At 45.1% G+C, this 20288-nt stretch overlaps 1 pseudogene across 1 annotated transcript; it reads left to right on the top strand.

The window, feature by feature from the left end:
• The first annotated feature begins 12766 nt into the window (after positions 1-12766).
• On the top strand, positions 12767-13316 carry LOC308289380 (nascent polypeptide-associated complex subunit alpha-like; annotated as a pseudogene). The gene has a single exon. The product of its transcript is annotated as a nascent polypeptide-associated complex subunit alpha-like (transcript).
• Positions 13317-20288: the final 6972 nt, after the last annotated feature.

Below are 20288 nucleotides of genomic sequence, written 5' to 3'. Positions count from 1 at the left end.
TGATATCCCAATACTGTATATGGAGCTGTGAGAGCCCAAACATGCTTACTCAGTTATTCGTTATGTGAAAGTCCTATGATGTCTATGACATCTGACATCATACCCTTTTATGCCCATACATGGAGATCCCTGTCTGTAGAACCAGCCACACAGATGTGGGCTGTCTCGGCCATCTGTTTTGGCCATATGTGGATTCTGTTAGTGTGGTATGTGGCCGATGTGGCCTCCATATATGGGGCATTCCCATATGAAGTCCTGTTAGATATGGGCTTAATATTGATTACATCAGGGAACTCCATATACAGTATGGTGCATAAAAGGGATTCTGTTAGTGTGACATCACAGTGAAGCCAGAGCTTGATGTCAGCAGCAAACCCATTCTGTTAGAGTGGTTCCCCTGACATCAAGTGATGTCAGAGCATGATGTCAGAGAGGCAAACCCATAGACCATAAAAAGGGCACACAACCTTTGGTTGCAATCAGCATTGAAGATGTTTCCATCTGTTGAAACCCAGTGTTTTTGAAAGCGTAACTTGTACATTTACAAGTAACTCACCATGGCAGTAACTTGATCAAGTTACAGCTATACCCCTGGAGAAATGTAACTTATAAAGTTTCAAGTTACATATAAAAAGTAACTTGAGTAACTTGAGTTACTTTTTTTTTTGCGTTAAATTGAGAATGTACATTTGGTGTACATGAAACAAAATATTATATCCTACCAAAAAAAGTCACATGCCAGCTGAATTATGCCTCTCAACTGAGTTTTATATTTTATTTCAAAAGGGGTGATATTTTCTTTAGTAATCATCTGTATTCCTAAAATTAAGTAAAACAAAAATAATTATGATCTGTTGAGGACACTTAACAAAACTTAAATGTAAAATTATAACTTCACTGGTAACTTCGTGTAACTTGTAACAAGATTTTTTGGGCCAAAAATGACCCAAAAAGTATCTTAGTCACTTGGCGAGTTACAGAAATATGAATGTAAGTCAGTTACCAGCAAGTTACAGCAAAATGTAACTTAGTTACATAACTCAGTTACATGTAACTATAACTTCCCCAACACTAATACCACACAAAGCTCTTGGATCATCTCCCATAATGCCTCTAGCGGCAGTAAAACCCTAATCTAAGGGGCGGTCCTAACCCAGTGGGCAGAGAGGGTCTGGTATTCAAAAGGTCACGGGGTCACCTCCCCCCACCCCGCCCAGTTTACGTGCCCCTGAGCAAGACACTTGACCCCTGACAGCTGACCCCTGACCCCCCCATGGAACCTGGAATTATGTTATGCTTTAGCTATTGAAAAATAGCAGATCTACAAGCTCACAGCGCGGCACTCGCTTGTAGATCTGCTATTTTTGAATCATGAACAAAATGTGTAAATCTTTGAATATATCTTTTTCAACGTGAACATTTGTAACTATTTTGAGACGGGGGTTGCCAAATACATATTATTCTAGGGGTCCTTGACATGAAAAGGTTTGAGAACGACCGATGATAGAAACATGCGTTTTTCATAAACCTTAGAAGGATTTAGAAGACACTTATAGTATCGGGTCAAAGACTTGCAGAAATGTTCAGGATTTTTCAAAAAATAGCAGATCTACAAGCTCACAACTTGTATATCTGCTATTTTTCAATAATTAAAGCATATGGTTAAAGTAATAACGTGTAATAATGCGTTCCAAGGCTAAATGGAACTCTCCTCATAACCATCTGAGCATCCATCAGCCCGGACAAAACTGAAACTGAATCACCAGATGGAATAAACATATAGGTCAGGGGTCTTCAACAGGGGGTCCGGGACCACTAGGGGTCCTCAGAGACAGAGTTACTACAGGGGGGCCAACAAATCTTTGTGTAATAGGACCCTATTCTGAGGAGAACTTTATAGCCACAAATAGCAGATCTACAAGCTCTCAAGTCAACGCCTCGCAGCTTGTAGATCGGCTAATTTTGGCAAATGGGTTTGGTGTAGAGGTAAGAAAAAGAGCAGACCAAGTACAATGTGAAAGCTGAAAGGTCAAATTTACGTAAGTATTGATGATTTGTGGTTAAATGTCTGAAAAAATCCAACATAGACTGACTATGAAAGGTCTATGAATCTATGTATTAAAAGCGATGAAAATCTGCAGCACAGTTTTATACATCATGTAGTGGGGGTCCCTGCTTTGTCTCTCTCTCAGCTAAGGGGTCCTTGGCCTGAAAACGTTGAAGACCCCTGGGCTATCCCTTCCATTCCATAGTACGACAGTGCCTCTTGCCAACAAACACAGAATTTACAGGCTAACAACGCATCATTGATGTAAAACTAATAGTTGTTTTTACTGAAACAATCGGTGCAATCTAAATCGTGTGCAGCTATTATTGCCGTTGTCTGACGGGGCCGAATAATGGAGGCCGCGATTAACCCCATTAACTCTGGCGTCACGATTCCGGGCCATGAAAATAGCAGATCTACAAGCTCACAAGGCGCCGCGACGCCCCGCCTTGTGAGCATTGCAGATCTGCTATTTCTGTTGCTCGAGACCGGCGTATGACGGAGTATGAAATAGGGCTTAAGTGGCTAAGAGTCTAGGCTAACGATTTAATGGGAACAGTATGACATCAGACATAAGAGACCCAGTTACACGCACGCACGTGCGCACGCACGCACGCACACACACACACACGCACACACACACACACACACACACACACACACACACAGAAGAGAGAGAGAGAGAGGGTGAGAGAGAGAGAGAGAGCGGACTCATCCGTTAATCAGAAATAACTGACTCACTCGTAGATGCCATGTCTAAATAAGGATTGGTCCCTGAGACTTGCTTTGTGTGTGTGTGTGTGCGCGTGTGTGTGTGTGTGTGTGTGCGTGTGTGTGTGTGCGTGTGCGTGTGCGTGTGCGTGTGTGTGTGTGTGTGCGTGTGTGTGTGTGTGTGTGTGTGTGTGTGTGTGTGTGTGTGTGTGCGTACGTGTGCGTGTGTATGTGTGCACGTTATAATGGGCCTTAGTCCCCGTTTAGCTCCCAGACATAAATGGCTCAACCGTGAATTTACACGCAGAAAGAAAATCGGACATTTATTTTGACTTTCCTTTTTTAAATCTAAACACACACACACACACACACACACACACACACACCACACACACACACACACACACACACACACACACACACACACACACACACACACACACACACACACACACACACACACACACACACACACACACACACACGTCTTTCTATTTCCTGTCTGCTGTACATCCTGTTGAGCTGGTTGCCAGTGGTAAAACACTTTTACTCTTTAACAACAGTGCTTTTTTTTTCATATCAAGGACGCCCCAAATTGCTATGTGTTGAGAGCCGTTGGAGGCCTGTTTAAAAATATTTTGTGTCAGGGGCCCTTCTAAAAAATAGCAAACGCGACACATTGCGGGTGTGTAGATTTGCTATTTTTGTTTTAGTGTTATGTGAGTTTTTATTTTTATTTTTATGCTTAAACCACTTGAACCCCAGCATCCATATTCTGGGGGGAACATTAGATCTACAAGCTCAACATGTGTCGCAACGCCACACATTGTGAGCTTGTACCTACTTTTTGGCAAAGAGGTTTTTGGTGCATGCAGATGAAAATGGAAAAAAAACGGTCAGAGTTTTCAGCCAACTCCGGTCCAGTTTACTAAGTGTAGACCAGGGTTCCCCAATTAGTTTTCCCCAAGGGCCGAATTATGTCTAGGGTACCAAGCCGAGGGCCACAACATTGCAGGGGGCGACGGTGGCGTTCCCGCTACTCCAGAGACAGTTCAGATATCGTCGTTGTCGGGTAAAAATCTTGTATATCCAAAACCGTTTGTTTTGCATTTAGCATTTAAAAAAATATTTCAACTAGTTAAAACAGCCGATCTACAAGCACACAACGCCTCGCGGTGCGAGGCGTTGTGTGCTTGTAGATCTGCTGTTTTCACTACTTTTGTGCGACGGCCTTGTATGATTTGCAAAAGAACATAGATATTTGGAGTTACGAGATTTCCACCCGCCAACGACAATATACTAGTGTTGTTGCTGCTCTTATACCACCATTATTACTGGGGTTGGTGTGGGCCAGACAGTAGCCCCCCACGGGCCGCAAATGGCCCGCGGGCCGCCTATTGGGGAACCCTGGTGTAGACTAACGTTTAGGTGTGTTTAAACTGTTCCTCATTGTGATGAGGACCCCGAGGAACCCTCTCAAGTCCCCTTGGGACCCCATCCATGTTGAGAGCCAGTATTTTGCACAACGGTTTTGCGGCCAGCTGAGTCAGCGTCCCGCCTCTCCAGTCTCCGCTATGTGACAGAGTTGTGTGAACGCTTATATAGTGTGAGTTCCCACTGCGGGTGGACCCTGGAATCAGGAGTGGGAAGCCCCTTGGAAAAACCACAACCGTAGTTGTTTTCGTCGTGGGACAACCGCACGTGGCCTAGGGGTGGGCGATATGGAAAAATACAATATCACGATATTTTCCCAAGCTGTATCACGATACACGATTTTATCACGATTCTTTTTCACGTTGGTTTTTATGATTCATTTTCAAGTTACTTGACAAAAACTAGACATCTCTTTTTGGGAGGTCTAAATTCAACAGTATACAAATGAAACCAATTGTGTTATCAGATATTTAACCACTTGAACCGTCAATACTTAATAAACTTGACCTTTCACGCTATACTTAGTCTGCTCTTTTTCCCCTCTACACCAAACCTCTTTGCCGAAAATAGCCGATCTGCAAGCTCACAACGCCTTGCAGCGCGAGTTGTTGTGAGCTTGTAGATCTGCTATTTTTGGCTAAAGTTCTCAGAATATGGACGCTAGGGTTCAAATGGTTAATATAAAAAAACAGAAAAAAACTTTCTATCACTTAAAGATTTGGAGGACCCCCTGTAGTAACTCTGAGGACGCCCTGTAGTAACTCTGAGGACCCCCTGTAGTAACTCTGAGGACCCCCTGTAGTAACTCTGAAGGACCCCTGTTTTAAACCTTGACCGGGCAGCCAGGGTTTGAACAACACAGCATTGTGAAACTTAACGCAGCTCAGCCAAGCCACACTCTGTGCCTCAGCGTTCACTGGACGAGCTGCCAACAAAAGTGTGTCAGCGGATTTGAGGGAATAACTTGACCACTGTGTAGCAAACACGTTCTCACGGGTGTGATATCCAAACACATGCTGTACGTAGGTATGCGACGCGAACGGCGCTGGGTCGGGCAGAAGCACCGCTTGACCAAGGGGACTCACTTGGCCAGCACTTGGTGATGGCGGGGGGGGGGGGGGGGGGGCGACGACTTCCTCACTGGGCTCAACTCCACCCTGTGGGTTCCTAGGGTCTTCAACAGCGGGTCTGGGACCCCTAGGGGGTCCTCAGAGTTACTACAGGGGGTCCTACAAATCTTTGTGTGATAGAAACTTTTTTTTTCTCCTTTTTTATATTAACCACTTGAATCCTAGCGTCCATATTCTGAGAACTTTAACCAAAAATAGCAGATCTACAGGATCACATCGCCTCGCACTGCGAGGCGTTGTGAGCTTGTAGATCGGCTATTTTCAGCAAAGAGGTTTGGTGTTGAGGGGAAAAAGAGCAGAAGTACAGAGTGAAAGGTCAAGTTTATTAAGTATTGACGGTTCAAGTGGTTAAATATCTGAAAACACAAATTGACATGAATCCAAAATACACTGATGAGCGTGCTGTCAAACAATGAAACTATATGGAATCTATGAACAGGTTGTGGGGTCCCTGCATCATCTCTCTCTCAACTAAGGAGTCCTTGGCCTGAAAACGTTGCAGACCCCTGCTGTAGATGTCAAATGTAACATAGTGTGTGTGTCTCTCTCCCATGCAGCAACCAAGCGCCCCTCCTCGGCCTCGTCTCTGAGCGGCATCGTGGGTAAGCTGATGATGACGTCATCGTCGCCAGGGGAGCGAGGGGGCGTGGCCGGGGGCGGAGCCTCCTCCTCGTCCTGCACCTCCGTCAACACGGCGTGCTCCTCCTCCCTGTCTAGCTCCGCCTCCTCCTCTGTGTCCCTGCAGGTAGGCATTATGATGAAAGTATTTATAATCACAAAATCTATTTTCAAGTGGGTGACAAAATTCCAGCCAATCAGGAGAGAGTACCCATTTATCAGCTTCAATTTGACAGTGTTCCAGTTGCAATATTGTCTGCTCGTCTCTTTGTGTCATCACTTCCAATCACTGGTTTAATCTTTTTTTTTTCTTTTTTTGTAAATTGGTTTCATTTTACGCTCTCGAGTTAAATTATTGCAATAACATCTGCATTACTTAATTTCTAAGAATCTTCTTCACTATTAGAGAATGCAGACAAACTGATGTCTGATAGACTAAATCTAATCAAACGGTGGTCCGTGGCTCAAATGCTGAATACTGCACATAATGGACCTTGATACGGAAAAGGTCTACTGATCTATAACAGTGCTTCTCAACCTTTTTAGGCCACGATACCCCAAATAATCATATTTTAACTGGGGACTCAAAACTCTCAAGGAATTCAAGGAAAAAATGCCTTCTGTGTTAACTGGGTATAGCTGAATAACATGGGGTAGGTCTACGTACCTGTATTTTAACATTTAACAGTATTTTAACAGTTATTATGGCGGTACTTGGAGAGATATGGACAGATATTTTCTTAGGTGGTACTTGGTGTAAAAAGGTTGAGAACCACTGCCCTAAATTAATTGGGGGAAATAATTTGAGAAGCACTGATCTCTAAACGTTTCCGTTCCTCCCTCCAGGACGCCCCCCACTCCTCCTCCTCCTCCTCCTCTTCGTCCTCCTCCTCCTCCTCGCTGCCGTACGGCGCCGTGCCCTCCTACAACGCTCGCTCGTCCTCGTCGTCCTCCACGCCCAAGCGCAACGGCTCCGACATCAGCCTGGACCTCACGCCGCTCGACGGGCCCCCGGGAGGAGGGGGAGGAGGGGGCCCGGGTCGCCGCGGTGGCGGGGCCCCCGGGGGCCACAGCGCCGCCGCCGCAGTGGAGACGCCCACCTCGCCCAGACAGCTGTCCAGGCTGGACAGGGTGGTGCTGGAGATACTGGAGACGGAGCAGGCCTACGTCAGGGATCTGAAGAGCGTGGTGGAGGTGAGCTGTCGTGACTTGTTGTGACTAGGGGTTGGTTATAAGGTAGATAGATAGATATAGCCGGGGACCCAGTCCCTCAAAATGGGAGAGGACCTGTGATGTTCTGCCGTACTTTTTATTTCTGTTTTATCTATTTGTTTGGTCATTACGGTCCACAGAATGTGAGGTCTGCTCTGCCGGAAACATCGCGAAAAAAACTTATGGCCATTTGTATATTGACTGTCCCATTGACTCCACTACACAGGAACAGGAAAATATTTTTTTTTTAAATGAATCTGCTTTAACTCATTCTGTGCCAGCGCCCTCTAGGGGCCAAGGAATGCCAGGGTATCTCTCATAGGCGAGCGCTTTAGCTTCCAGGACCTCACCTTCCAGGACCTCACATGCTCACGTTCATGCACGTCATGGAAATGTCCCGGATGATAATGCTAACAGAATGGCTATTCCCATTTTGTCATCTAAAAGATCATTTTTGGGCGATTTCGCCGTTAATAAACCTCGCGCCGCTTCCCTAAAGACACAATCCAGAGATATAAGCCTTCAAAGATGTGGTCTTTCATTGGATTAGGCGGAGATTGGCGATTTCGTTCGCAAATAACGGCCGGCCGGGAGGTTGCTAGCTTTCGGCTAGTAGCTAGAAAAATCAGGCCAGGCTTCAGAAGGCCTCTTATCATTTTATTCATTTAATTAAAAAAAGCCGGACTACTTCGGGATCGGCACACTCGTGTACTCATCGGAAGCGGCGCCGAACATTGGGTGAACATTGGGGAGCTCAAAAATGTATTTTAAACCATTTTTAATGGAATATATCGTCGGACAGAGTAGAATGGCTAGCTGGCTAGCGGCTAGCGAGCCAGGACCACCCACGACTCTACAAGCAGCTCGGGGTAAGTGAATTAATAAAAAAAAAATTGTATTGGATTGAAATAAAGCCGAACTAGTTCGGGATCGGCACAGAATTTAAGTAGCATGTGAGGGGTCAAACTAGGGGTTCTTCATGATTCTGAATCCATTGCAAGCATTTGTTTTGCATGAAAAACATTCCTTGGGCTAAATTTCTGCCCCAGAAAACGGTGAAAAGTGATGAGTCATCACTTTTTCTTTACTTTTCATCATTTTCTGGGGCCGAAATTTAGCCCAGGGAATATGTTTCATGCAAAACAAATGCTTGCAATGGATTCAGAATCATGAAGAACCCCAAGTTTGACCCCTCACATGCTACTTAAAGCAGATATTTTCCTTTTTAAATATTTTTCTTTTCCTGTATAGTGGAGTCGATGGGACAGTGAATATACAAATGACCCATAACCTTTTTTCGCGATGTTTCTGGCAGAGCAGACCTCTCATTCCTGTGGACCTTAATGACCAAACTAATAGATAAAACAGAAAAAAATAAAATATATATATATATATATATATATATATATATTGAACTCAAGTCTCCATGGCATGAGTAATCAATAGAAAAAAAAGTCATTTGGGGGTGAACTACTCCTTTAACACTACCTTGCCATGAGAGAATAAGGTCCATGACTTTCTTCTTGATCATGATGATGATGATGATGATGATGAGATGATTATGAAGAGGATGGTGTGTGTGTGTGTGTGTGTGTGTGTGTGCGTGTGTGTGTGTGTGTGTGTGTGCGAGTGCGGCACTCTTTTGCCTCAGTTGATGGAATAAACTTTCAATGTTGGAAATGGTCAAGTAACCTGACTAACGTAAACTTGAGCACATAGTATTTGAGTAGATGTATTTAATTACTTTCCAACCTCTTCTGGTGTGACTTTAGAGAGTGTTGGTGTTATGAACCAGGCTTCCAGACCAGTGACTGTGTGTGTGTGTGTGTGTGTGTGTGTGTGTGTGTGTGTGTGTGTGTGTGTGTGTGTGTGTGTGTGTGTGCGTGCGTGCGTGCGTGCGTGCGTGCGTGCGTGCGTGCGTGCGTGCGTGTGTGTGTGGACCAGCTGCAGACATCCACACCTGACGGTAAATCAACCAACAGCAAAACCACAAAAACAATCTCTCTCTCTCTCTCTCTCTCTCTCTCTCTCTCTCTCCCTCCCTCTCTCTCTCTCTCCCTCCCTCTCTCTCCTCTCTCTCTCTCTCTCTCTCTCTCTCTCTCTCTCTCATCTCTCTCTCTCTCTCTCTCACTCTTCTCTCTCTCTCTCTCTCTCTCTCCCTCCCTCCCTCTCTCTCTCTCTCTCTCTCTCTCTCTCTCCCTCTCTCATCTCTATTAGGGTAAAGCATTCTGGCATGTGTTTTTCACATTCAGCACAAAGACTGCTTGTTTTTTTCCACGTTTGTTTCATGTATATCAACTATGTGTGTATTAGCTGGTCTCACATCGCCATACACAAATACCTTGACATAGGCTACTGTAGGAAACATTGCATCTCAAAGTTATACCATGCAACTTTTTCAATTAAACAAATCTTAAATTTGATCTAACTATTAAATCGCTAAAGTTTTTAGAACACCCACTCAATTAAATTTCAGCCCTGAAAGGCTTTTCTAAATATGTTTTTTGAAATCCGGGCTGAGGTCCGGATTTCGCAGAAAAATTACAGTACGTCATCATACACTGACGGCCAATCACAGCACGGATCGTACACTGCCGGCCAATCCTAGCGCGTCTTGCTGTCTTCTCAGGAAGTAGCTTTAGATATACCCCTCTACAGATGCGTCTCGGCGAGGCGCAGATGGACCCGGTGGTTTGCTATACCGCTACTGACCAGTAGTTGAGCAACTTACAACAGTATATCTTTAAGCCTTAAGTGTGTTTAATTTGTATTTTTGTTAATTTGTCTGACAAGGGAACTTGTAGATCCGCTATTTTTGGTGTAGCGTCAAAACAAGAAATGACACAGTCCATTTATACCCAGCGTGCGCCTTGTGGAGCAGTATAGTGGCCCCTGTGGAATCCACTGGTCCTTGTGGAGCAGTATAGTGGCCCTGTGGAATCCACTGGTCCTTGTGGAGCAGTATAGTGGCCCTGTGGAATCCACTGGTCCTTGTGGAGCAGTATAGTGGCCCTGTGGAATCCACTGGTCCTTGTGGAGCAGTATAGTGGCCCTGTGGAATCCACTGGTCCTTGTGGAGCAGTTTAGTGGCCCTGTGGAATCCACTGGTCCTTGTGGAGCAGTATAGTGGCCCTGTGGAATCCACTGGTCCTTGTGGAGCAGTTTAGTGGCCCTGTGGAATCCACTGGTCCTTGTGGAGCAGTTTAGTGGCCCTGTGGAATCCACTGGTCCTTGTGGAGCAGTATAGTGGCCCTGTGGAATCCACTGGTCCTTGTGGAGCAGTTTAGTGGCCCTGTGGAATCCACTGGTCCTTGTGGAGCAGTTTAGTGGCCCTGTGGAATCCACTGGGGACTGAATTCCGTCTTACCATTTATGTCAGGGATCTTCAATGATTTCAGTCCAAGGACCCCTTAGTTGAGAGAGAGATGAAGCAGGGACCCCCACAACCTGTTCATAGATTCCATATAGTTTCATCTTTTGACAGCACAATCATCAGTTGTATTTTGGAATCATGTCAATTTGTGTTTTCAGATATTTAACCACTTGAACCGTCAATACTTAAAAAAAACTTGACCTTTCACTCTGTACTTAGTCTGCTCTTTTCCCCCTCTACAACTTTTGAAAGCGCAAGGCGTTGTGAGCGTGTAGATCTGCTATTTTTGGCTCAAAAAGTATCGAGGATGTTAGTGTTTAAGACTGTTTAGGGAAGAATTGAAGGACTGTTTTAGGAGCAATACTGTGTGTCCATTTCTGTAAGCATTCCTAACATCCATGAACCTTTGTCTGCATTCAACCAAATCCATTCTTGACGTCTAGCCAAGCCTATATGCATCAGGTGTGTGTGTGTGTGTGTGTGTGCGTGTGTGTGTGTGTGTGTGTGTGTGTGTGTGTGTGTGTGTGTGTGTGTGTGTGTGTGTGTGTGTGTGCGTGTGTGTGTGCGTGTGCGTGTGCGCGTGTGTGTGTGTGTGTGAGATAGAGGAGTGTGAAACATCCTTTTGAAGTAAGAAGGATAATTTACTGCTGCTTTCATCCCGTGCCATGCCCTCCTACACAAACACGCACACACATACGCACGCATACACACACACGCGCGCGCACGCACACACACACGCACACGCACACACACACACACACACACACACACACACACACACACGCACACACACGCGCACACACACAGACATACTGGGTGGTTGTTGAGTTGTGAGCTGTCGTCAGCTTTATCAGTTGTCAGCTCTTAGCTGTGACCTTCTACAGAGGGCAGACACTCTTTCATTCCTCTCTGTCTCACTCTCCATCTGTCTGTCTCACTCTCCGTCTGTCTGTCTGTCTTTTATTCTGTTGTTCATTTTTCCTCTTCTTTATTAACGTCACTCTCTTTACCTCTTTTCTGTTCCCAGTCTGTGCCTTTCATTTTTATCTTTCTCCCCGATGATCAGGGGTGTCACAAGCGGGGGGGAAGTGGGACTGAGTTACTAGGGCCCAAGGTGGAGGGGCCTTCATTATTTTATACTTTAGCTATTGAAAAATAGCAGATATACAAGCTCCACAGCGCGGCACCGAGTGCCGTGAATGTATGTATTTTTTTAAGCAAACATTTGTAACAAAAATGTGGCTCATGGGGGGGGGGGGGGGTCCCTGGAACAAAATATTTTGAGATGGGGGTCCATGGCCAAATACATATAATTTTGGCGGTCCTTCACATGAAAAGGTTTGAGCACCACTGACATACAGTAGAAACAAAAACCTTAGAAGGATTTGAATTTTTTCTTCACGTTCGAAAGATTTTTTCACGATTTTTCAAAAATAGCAGATCTACAAGCTCGGCACTCGGTACCGCACTGTGAGCTTGTATATCTGCTATTTTTTAATAGTTAAAGCACAAAATAACCCGTAATGATGCGTTCCCAGTCTAAATGGGTTAAACCTCCTCCCCCTATGAAGCACATTCATTAGGGGCCCACAGTGAATCCTTGTACCCAGGGCCCAGAATTTGGTGTGACACCCCTGCGTCCTAGGGCCTGTTAAATGCTTGTTTGCATGCTGAAAATCTACAATCACGACAACACTTTCCCCTTGGTTATGCAGTACCCATTCAGTAGTATCAGTAACCACTGATACCCGTTGGGTACCCGTTGGGTGCCCGTTGGGTGCAGGAGCCATTAGTATTTCTGGGGCTGGTCTAAGACAATGACATCAGCACTATGACATCATTTTGATGACATCAGGGATCTCCTTTTATCAGCATAAATGGGGCAGAAACAGGCAGACAGACAGGCATCCGTCAGTTAACAAGTGTTCCTTTTCTACCTGTGTCTTTTACAAGAAGAACTCTCCCGGCTTCAAGAGCCTTCACCGCCTACAGGAGGAGCTATTTGATCATCGAATATTGAAAGACAATCGCTGTCTGACATACAGAAAGCAGTAAAAACGAATTCCCACAGTCACCCAATAGTGATTTCTGGAGTGTTTCATTTATATTATATATTGTAATATAGTCCTGAATTGCGACTATGTCCGGCGAAGCCACAGAGACCGCACCGGTCAGTGAGCAGCAGTCTCAGGGTTGAGGCTGCGGTGGGAATGTCCCAATTCTTCTGCATCACAGGAGACCATGGTTGTTCCCGAACTGGAGAGTCTGTCACTTTCGGAGCCCGAGGCAGAAGCTCCGAAGGAAGTCGACACAGCATCTGGAGCAACCGGAAACCAGAGCCGGGGCGAAAAGAGGGCGCGAAAGGCCTTGTCAAAGCTCGGCTTGAGTCCGGTAAAGGACGTCGCCAGCGTGACCATCATCCGCGAAGTCCAAGGACTTCACGTTCGTCATCTCCAAAGCGGACGTCTACAAGAGCCCCGGGTCGGACACCTACATCGTCTTTGGCGAGGCTAAGGTCGAGGACCTGTCCCAGAAGAACCAGCTGGCCGCAGCCGAGAAGTTCAGGAAGCAGGGGACAGGCTTTTTCAAAGGTCCAGGAGGAAAGCAGAGGCTCCGATGATAGAGGAGGGAGGAGGAGGAGGAGGAGGAGAGCGAAGGGGAGGAGCTGGAACCAGAGGCCAAAGACGTGGAGCTGGTCATGTCACAGGCCAACGTGTCGCGGGCCAAGGCTGTGCGCGCGCTGAGGAACTCCGGCAACGACATCGTCAACGCCATCATGGACTTGATGTAAAGCAGGGGTCCTTAAACGTTTTCAAGCCAAGGAAAGACCCCTTAGTTGAGAGAGAGAGATGAAGCAGGGACACCAAACCTCTTTGCCGAAAATTGTGGTGAAAAAAAAGTTTCTATCACACAAAGATTTGGAGTGCGAGGTGTTGTGAGCTTGTAGATCTGCTATTGTGGTTAATATAAAAAATCACTCTATCACACAAAGATTTGGAGGACCCCCTAAGGGTCCCGACCCCCTGCTGAAGACCCTTGATGTAAAGCACTGTTCTCAGCATGTGGGGTCCGGGGACCCCCAGTGAAATCGTTGCTTCCCAGCCTTAAACAAACCAGAAAGAAAGAAAACAACCAAAAACTGGTCAAACATTGGCCAAATTGTCAAATCATATAAGAAAGGCAACAAAATGTGAAAATAGACGATCTACAAGCTCACAACGCCTCGTGTTGCGTGATGTTGTGAGCTTGTAGATCTGCCGTTTTCACAATACTAGTCCTGTTCCCGGGGGTGTGTGCACAGTATCTGAGGGATTGAATGTAGGAGTCTCAGAAATAATGTTGGAGTGCCCGTTGGGCAGATCTTTATGCCCATATATGGTGTTCCATGTTGGAGTGCCCGTTGGGCAGATCTTTATGCCCATACATGGTGTTCCGTTCCGTGTCCAGGCCAGTCTCGACGTCAGAGACTGCAGACAGACGGCGAACAGACAATCGCTATATTAGTATCAGTGATGTCAGCATGCAGATGGGTCAGACGCACAGACATTCGCTAAAATTAAAGACCCAATGAAATGACTATTTTGGGTATTTTATTTTGAAGTTTCAGTTTGAAAAGGAAGCCTGTGTGTTTCTGAACCAATCCGAGGGCACCAGCCCTTCAGGCGATGGGATTTAAAATCTGAGTAATGGGAGTAATGGGAGCCAGCAATGGAAAACAAACAGGTGAATGTAATCAAAGGTTCATTTATATGCAAGCGGACTGTCTATGTCATCACTTTTTGAATTTCTGTTCACAGGAAGTAATTAAGAATGGCCTATTTAGGGGCATCTAGTGTTAGGTATGGGCCATATTATCACCACAGATATGCTCTAAAAGTGTGAAAAACATGTTTTGTCTTTAATAGTTAGATATCTGTAGATCCCAGTCAAATGAAAGTTAATGCCTCAGCTCCTACGATGCCAAGAGAGGGTCCCCAGTTCAAATATGATTATTATGTGGGGTGACTGCCCAAAGAGGCTGCGATTAACCACTAAGTTAAATGATTGATCGTTAGCAACCAAATGGGAGTGTACAAATGGAACCAACTGGACCCTTTCCATTTATACTACAACTCGGTTAAATTAACACAGAGGATTCTACACTGTAACATTTACAGTGTAAAATCATGTCAAATGGGGAGTCTTTGAAATGAAAAATCACACCCAATGTGAAGTGAGCGGTGGTCGTAGCTTGCATAACGTCTTCAAGTGGTAATAATTGCTAATTGGTGATGTGATACAGGCTACACACACACGCACATTGCTATGGCAAAACGCTGAGGAAAACACATTGCTATGGCAAAGCGCTGAGGAAAAGTGGCTACAGATAGTGGCTACAGATAATTGGTGATGTAATATGATGTAATATGGCTTCGCACACAAACATATTGCTATGGCAAAACGCTGAGGAAAACACATTGCTATGGCATAACGCTGAGGAAAAGTGGCTACAGACACACGCACAGCCACTCTATGGAGCTGTTTACCAACCGCTCAAAAATATTGAGATGTACTGCTGTGCACATTTTGTTGTCAGACCCTATAGGGTTTTAAATCTTTATTTATTAGTAAAAATATATTTTAAAAGCAACAGCACCCAAAATGCTTTCCAATCAAGGATGACCAGCAACAACTTGATAGTAAATCACAGTGAACTACATAGACTATAAAGTTGATAAACAAAATAATTACAGCATTTAAATAATATATTAAACAATGTGATTCATGTAGTGGACAGACTGGCAGACAGACACGTCTGTAAGGGCATAAAAGGACTCAAAGTGACACAGATCGACAGACAAACAGATACTGAGATCCATATATGGGCATGAAAGGGTTCTCAAAAGTGACCTGTCTGTCCCTCTGTCAGACAGACATAGTAGAGATAATTGTGGATTCATAAGTATTTCTGAGACAGCTGCGCGATCCAACCATCTTCCATCACCCCCCTTCTGTCCTGATATTGATGGGTGGGACGTGTCTCCAGATATGCAGGGGGAGAGACAGAGACATGCTGAGATGCTGCATATTTATAGATAGATAAACACAGTATTATGTGTTTGGACCATAGACTGTAAAAAAAATATGGACGAAGCGAAGCCATTGGTTTCTATGCTGCGAAGATGACGTTTTCTTGTCCCTTGTATTGGTGTCGCCATCATTGTTTGAAAGGTACCCCAGGAATCATAAGGAATGCTATTGGTTGCCAACGGTCACGTGGAACCGCAGGGATACATGGGAGAATGTGGTCGGAGCCTCCCGAAATAAAGCACACGAAGAAGAACACAGCCGGCTAGTATCAGTTTAGTTGGCCACGCCCCACCGCAACTTTATCATCAATTTTAACATAAATGGGACCATATTTGCACAAAACGCATATCATGGTAATTGAATGGGAGTTTTTCACTAGCGACAGGAACCATAAAGTATTTATGACAAACGTTTATTAAGGTTAGAAAATCAAAGGGGGAAACGAATGGGGTCCAATGTAGACAAATTCTTTTTCGTTCCTCGCGGGGGGAAAACAGCGCTACTAGCGGCCAAACATAGGAAGTTTTAGTTCCCTATTGGATTCGTTTTAAATCGGCGGAACTATGCCCCTGGTTTGGACCACTTGATGATGGCCGAAGAATCATGTCTCTTAATTTAACCCATTAACCCGAGCAAAGGTCTGCACCAGGTCAGGAATGTTTGGTTGTGGGTGTCACGTTTGTTCCTCAATGTAGTGGAAACGTGGTCGCAAGGTTTCACTACAATTGGACACTTTTACACAGGTCTGCCAGACGGTCGGACATCACGGTGCAAAACATAGTGTCTGCCGTGCAGGCCTTTTGGCCTAGCGGAGACAATAAGAGAAAGTGTGGGGCTAATATTTGTGTCCTTCTGCCGAGTGGAACAGGAAATTAGTGGAGTCAGTGGAGGGTCATAGAAAAATATAGGTGGGTGTGTGTGTGAGAGAGAGAGAGAGAGAGAGAGAGAGAGAGAGAGAATAGTAGGAATGAGCTATTGTAAATGATCTAATAATACTAATAATAACATGAATTAATATTGTCCAGTATGATAACATGATGTCATCCTCCATATTATATAGTGTGTGTGTGTGTGTGTGTGTGTGTGTGTGTGTGTGTGTGTGTGTGTGTGTGTGTGTGTGTGTGTGTGTGTGTGTGTGTGTGTGTGTGTGTGTGTGTGTGTGTGTGTGACACACGTTTGTTTTGTTTTATGACATTCTTTCCCATCGTGACTCAGTTGCATCACTCTATTATTTCTTCCCCCTCTCTTCTCCTTTTTGTCACTGTTTCCCTCATTTCTCTGATTTGTGTGTGCGTGCATGCGTGCGTGCGTGCGTGCGTGCGTGTGTGCGTGCGTGTGCATGCCGTGTACATGTATCTGTTCGCACTCGCGACTCACGAGTGCATGTGTGTGTGTGTGTGTGTGTGTGTGTGTGTGTGTGTGTGTGTGTGTGTGTGTGTTTGTAATGACCCATATAATGAGGGTCATTGGCTACATTCATCACCTTTTAAAGGCAACAGACATAATCTCTCTCTCTCTCTCTCTCTCTCTCTCTCTCTCTCTCTCTCTCTCTCTCTCTCTCTCTCTCTCTCTCTCTCCGTGTCAAGGTCAACAAGGTCATTGAAGGCTCTTATTACACAGCTTTGTTGAATACTAAAATTCTTCTCTGTATAACAGACTGTTGCTCCGCCCCTGTTTATGTTGCTATGGAAATGGAAGCTTATGAACGAATGAAATAATTTGTAAATTAATATTTTGTGTCAAATTATTGACATGAATGCTGAACTATAAAGTAAACCTCCTGCATGCATGGACAGAGCTCGTCTGCAGGTGTGTGTGCGTGCGTGCGTGCGCGTGTGTGTGTGTGCGTGCGTGTGTGCAGGGCCGTAGCGCGTCTAATCAGTGCTCTATGCGAGCTCTCTCGAATGTGCCTCTCTCCACTCGTGTGCGCGTTTTTTGCGGGCTTTGGCGTGAATTTAGTCGGTTTTGGGCCGGTTTGGGGCTGGTTTGGGTCCACTCCCTCCATTTCGGCGCCCCCTCGGCGCCCCCTCTAGGATGGCGCTCTAGGCAGCTGCCTAGCTCGCCTATAGCTAAAAACAGGCCTGCGTGTGTGTGTGTGTGTGTGTGTGTGTGTGTGTGCCTGTGCCTGTGCGAGTGCGTGCATGTGTTGATTTATTGTATTCACAGCTAAGAAAGTAATAGGGTGAGTGCTAGTGCTTGAGGTGGAGTCTGAAGAGGTGAGAGCTAGGGTGCTCGTCAGGTTGGGCGGGTCCCCAGTTCAAATATGATGAAATTCTTTGGGTTTGCGGCCTTAAAGGTTTGGAAACCCTTGTGCAAGGGGGTGCGGTGGAGATGATTTGCTGACATTTGACGAACAACATTAATGTTTTACTCTCTCTCTCTCTCTCTCTCTCTCTCTCTCTCTCTCTCTCTCTCTCTCTCTCTCTCTATCTCTCTTTCTCTCTCTCTCTCTCTCCAGGACTATCTGGGGTGCATCATAGAGTGTGGTGAGCTGTCATTGAAACCAGAGCAGGTCAGCAGTCTGTTCTGTAACATCGAGGACATCTACGAGTTCAACAGGTCAGTGTCTCTCTCTCTCTCTCTCTCTCTGCTTCTGTACCTGACATAGTCTAACACAGGATTTTTCTAAGTGGGTGACGGGGCACCCTGGGGTGCTGTGATGCCAGTCCATGGGTGCTGCGAGATAATTTGATAATATTTGGAATTCATCAATATCACTACATCAATATCACTTCACTATGCATAGTAAAACAGACCTGATTTGCACTGTACTTGATGAGTTCTTTTCTTTTTACATCTACGACAATTCTCTTCACCAAGAGGATTTATGGAAACGCAACTTGTATGACGGGAGCATTTGAAGACTTTCAGTGCAGTACGTACGTGTGCCTTAACCTGACTGCGCCAGATGGTGGCAGCAGTGCGTATCTGGATTAATTCCAACCAAACCAATAGGAGGCGGCCCATTTTTTCAAGTTCTTTAGCAGGTGATTGGATGGGGCCGTCTGTCTATCACAGTCTGGGAGTGCCAACTCCAACCACTCATATTGGCCTGTCTGCATGACGTTACACCCGGAATCCGCCTACTGTGTTTCCACGTGGTCTGCAGTCAGACTCTATTGGCTCAGAGCCGCTCAGAGCCCGCCCGTAGCTGCCGCTGATTCGTCCGGCCCGGGACTTTACAAGCGTTATCAACTCTCCCCGAGCGGTCCCAGATGGTAAGGAAGGGCGGTACGCACTGCTGCCACCATCTGGCGGAGTCAGGTTACGTGTGCCTCTGCCGACGCGGTGCAGTCGTCAAGATATGTAGAAACCTTGTATCTCCTTTTTATGTGTTTTCTCATAAATTAATGCCTTACATTATATGTGTATACAGTACAGTGCAGTACAGTACAGTAGCATACAGTAGATTCAGGCAGAGTGTCGCTGGAATTGATCATGCATGTTCAACTACCATGACACATTTACATGCATCTCTCTCTCTCTCTCTCTCTCTCTCTCTCTCTCTCTCTCTCTCTCTCTCTCTCTCTCTCATTGTGCCAAGCAGTATGGAGAAACACTTATCGTTGCTGAACTGTAAAACCACAAGAATGTCTCTCGGTGCAGATCTTTGTCACACGCGCGTGTGTCTGTGTGTGTGTGTGTGTGCGTGCGTGCGTGTGTGTTTATCCACTTAAACCGTATATAACTATTTGACTGGGGAGCCCCAAAGCTTCATAACAGGTCAGCTCCTTTGTTTCCCTGTACACCAAATTTCTTCACTGAAAAACACAGATCTACAAGCTCACAAGCTTGAAAAACAAAACAAAAAAACAGCAATATTTTCAAGCTTCACATCACGATAGGGCATTAACGAAAATCGACTCAGTCGACTTCATTACACACGTCGACTCCCACCTGAGAGAGTCGAAAGTCGAAGTTGAAAAATAAAATAATACTTTCTATTGTGAAAATAGAAAATCTACATGAGCATGTAGATCGGCTATTTTCACAATTTCTGCCTCCCTCTATATATTTGACAATTTGGACAATGTTTAATTTGCCATTTTAGAGGTATTAAAAAGTCCATAAATTGGTACTTTTAAAATGTGCAGCTACCCTCTATACACTTAAACTTTATGTTGGTTTGTTTACAGTTGAGTGAGAAAACAATGTTTCACATTAAGTTAATCATCTGGGGACCCCCAAAATAATTGGGGGGACATGTGTGATGTGTGTGTGATGACGTCATCAAACGGTAAAGTCGACTTCAACTCAACTTTTTACTGAGTTGAGTCGACTTGCAAAAATCACAAGTCGTTCATGATCTGTATAGGTTTCATATATCCTTGCCAGGAATTCGACCATAAGGATCCATTTGTTAGAAAATGGACAAATTCATGGGGAGGTTTTTTTGCCGTGCGTATGATTTTCATTTTTCTATAATCGCTGGCATTTTTCTGTGAATCTCTGAGATTACCTCCTGAAGTATATCAAGTCTAAAAGTGAGTTGGCCATTCCTCCTCTGTCATCGCATGCAGGAAATACACGGGTTATGAATAACCCATTCAGGCCAAGAATTATTGAATGCTTTAACCAGTGAAAAATAGCAGATATGCAAGCTCACAGCGCGGCACCGAGTGCCGCGCTGCGAGCTTGTAGATCTGCTATTTTTGGAAAAAAGTCGTGAAAATGTGTGCAAATCTTTGAATAT

Source organism: Nannobrachium achirus (genome assembly GCF_963921795.1).
Source record: "Nannobrachium achirus genome assembly, chromosome: 8".
Lineage (NCBI taxonomy): Eukaryota > Metazoa > Chordata > Actinopteri > Myctophiformes > Myctophidae > Nannobrachium > Nannobrachium achirus.
This window is presented reverse-complemented; position numbering and strand designations above follow the sequence as displayed.